This window comes from Trachinotus anak, unplaced genomic scaffold (genome assembly GCF_046630095.1).
Source record: "Trachinotus anak isolate AG129_WGS33_773 ecotype Australia unplaced genomic scaffold, CSIRO_AGI_Tana_v1 ptg000002l, whole genome shotgun sequence".
Lineage (NCBI taxonomy): Eukaryota > Metazoa > Chordata > Actinopteri > Carangiformes > Carangidae > Trachinotus > Trachinotus anak.
Genome location: NW_027273853.1, coordinates 29,714,290 through 29,717,683, shown reverse-complemented (window position 1 = coordinate 29,717,683; position 3,394 = coordinate 29,714,290).

Genomic DNA, 3,394 nt, shown 5'->3' with positions numbered 1-3,394 from the left:
CCTCAGTTCATGAATCTAGAGTCATACATCTGCAGGGTCATCACAGTCTTCACTGTCCTACTCTGTGGCCATTGCTACGGTAACAGCTGGTTGTGTCGACTTTAATGTTGTTCCAACCCTGGCTCTACATGTCTCTATGTTTGACTTTGTGCTCCAGTCTATCTGCCTGTTCTCCATCTACAGACTGCATTATTTCTCTGCCAGCACACACACAAAAACACACACAAACACACACAGACACGCACACACATATACACACACACGCATACACGCACACACACAGACACGCACACACACACATACACATACACAAACAAGCACACACAGACACACACACAGACACACATACACAGATTCCCAGAAAACTTTAGTCAAACTTCCTGTTGTGTAAGTGTCTCCATAGTGGTTCTCACAATAAATATGTGTGCGCACACACACACACACACACACACACACACACACACACACAGAAGAAAAGAAACAAAAGATTTCACTGTTTGACAAATGAGGACTTGAGTCTGCTCTCTGTTCATCTGAATGAAAAACACTTCACAACACTGCCAACATTCCTCTGTTCAACACACACACACGCAGATACAAACAGACACCACTGTCCATCCTCCATGAACACCACACTTTAGCTGGAGATTGAAGTCTTTTCTCTCCAGTGGTACAAGTCCTCTTGCAGGGCTTGAGAGTGTTGTGGTGTTGCTGTGTTGTGTATCTGTGTTTCAGTGATACAGGTTGCTGGTCTGGTGGAGTTGGAGGCTGTCAGGGATGTGGAGAGGGACTGTCCCCAGGTTATCAAAGACCTGTCCGTTCTCCCTCTTCCGTTGCACCACTGTGTGTTAAGATGGAGAGGTGAGTTACGGGTAAATATAACATTACCTTTTCTTATGTTTTTTTAAAGGAGCTATTTGTAAGTTTTGGTATTGCTACAAAGCCAGTTAACTGTTAGCATTAATAGCTGTTTACTTACCATCCATCCATTTTCTATACGGCTAATCTGAAACCAGGTCACAGGGCAGCGGGGGGCTGGAGCCAATCCCAGCTGATATTGCGCGAGGGCGGGGTACACCTGGAGAGGTCACCTTATCACAGGCTTGACACATAGAGACAAACAACCACACACGGAGGAAATCCACACAGACATGGGGACAACATGCAAACTCCACAAAGAAAGGCCCCAGGCCAGACAGCACTAACCACTGCACCACCGTGCCACCGTTTACCTACCAATCTAGAGGACATGTTGTGAGTTCAGTAGTGAACAGTAACGCTAATGTCAGTTCTTGTTTTGCTTCACGTCTTTTCTTCTACTGAAGTTAGCATGCTAACCGGCCCCTCACTTCCTGATGGTGACTCCAGTCTGTCCTGAGACGGCGCTGTATTATAACCTCTTCTATTATAAGGCTAACGGTGGCTGAAGCTCTTGTCAAGCAATGACCACCATCACCTGCTCCTGACAGGAAACTGTACAAACAGCCCCTTTAAACACAACCAATCTCTGTCAAATAAAATGTCTTTGTTTTAGTTCATCACTGGGCGGCATGGTGGTGCAGTCGGCTAACAGCAGGTTCTGAGTTCAAACCCCGCAGTCCAAAGACATGCACATTAGGTTAACTGGTGACTCTAAATTACTTGTGGTGTGAATGTGAGTGTGAATAGTTGTTTGTCTCTATATGTCAGCCCTGTCCAGGCTGTACCCTGACCTTGCCCACTGTCAGCTGGGATTGGCTCTGCAAAGATAAGTGGTCTAGATAATGGATGAATGGATAGTTAATCACTTTGGTGTCAGAGCCAGCCCATAACTTTATTGAATTACAGATTATTGTCCACTGATACTGAACTTAATAAAGGGGGAAATGATCTTCAGATACCACCCCTGTGGTCCTCTTACTGGATCTCAGTGCAGCTTCTGATAGATCACTGTATTCTGCCAGATTACCTGGAAAACAGATTCAGTCTCTGGTCTGGCTCTCATCTGGTTGAAGTCCTAGTTATCTGGTCACAGTGAATATCCTGTAATAATACTACACCAGTGTTTTCTGATGTGAATTATGGAGTACCCCAAGGCTCTGCTCTCGGCCCTCTGAATTGCATTAATGTCCACTGTTATGCTGATGCTACTTAGCTGTCTATCAAAACATTTTCTGATCCTGAATCCAGAAAAAACTGAGATGCTGGTCATTGGCCTGGCCGACATAGACACCAGTTTGATCAAGTTACAGTAACTCCCAATAACTGTGTGATTTCTCCTGGTCTGACAGTCAAGAATCTGGTGTCACATTGGAGCCCACCCTCTCCTTCCATCAGCACATTTAAGACGTCACAGAGACCAGATTCAGTCTTTTCTATGACAGATGTTGAAATCCTAATTCTTGTCTCTGTATTAACTTGATTATTGTAACATTTTGTTTTCTGGCCACGTACTAGGATTTAAAGTCCTCAGATGCTGCAGCAACAATTTTAACTAAATCCAGAAAATCTGATGTCATTACATCAGTTTCATCTTCCTTTCATTATTTCATATCAGATCAGACTTTAAGGTGCTTTACTGATGTACACTGTTCTAAATGGACCTGCTCCTTCATACCTGCATGATCTCCTTCATACCTTATATTCCAGCCTGTGGTCTCAGAGTTCCTGTCTCCTACAGGGCTCCTAAAAAGACTTCTAACCTGCTTATTTTACCATTTCAGGCTTTGTACTTGTTGCCATTCCACCACTGGCAGATGAATCAGTTAAACCCAGGATATACAGTATAGTCCATGGCGTCCTGCTGATGAGATTGCTGTCAACCTTCTGAAAATCACTGCATCTCTATATCGGCCTCCTGGGACCTCTCTCCCTCTCCTGGCTGTTGTTGCCTCATTCCAGGTGTTTTGGAGCTGGATCTTCGTCCCCCTGGACCCCAACCTCCTCCTTTTCTCCCTTTCCTTCCATGAGTGTGTGTGAATGATGTCTTTGGTTTTGCCTCTTGTGTGTTTGTGTACTCTGTCCTCTTTCCAGGTCTTCATGATGGAGACGAGGTCGTGTGGCTCAGGTCCAGGAAGTTGCTTGGCATCCTCCCAAATCATGTTTTTCATTAGTGTTGTGCTCAATGTGGACATACAACATCTGTCTGTCCTTCCTGAAGAGAGATCCCTCCTCTGTTTCTCTCTTTAAGGTTTCTTACAAAAAATCCCATTAAATTGTTTTGTGGGCTGGGGGTCTCCTTCTCTGATTCGAGGGTCTAAGCACAGAGAGGATCGTATGCTGTAAAGTTTGTTAAGCCACTTAAGGCAAATTTCAGATTTTTGTCCATATAATTACAATCTGACAAAAATGTTACGTGTCAATAATATTATAAAATTTGTAATAAAAAGGTCTCTGAAAGAGGCCGTTCTACTTT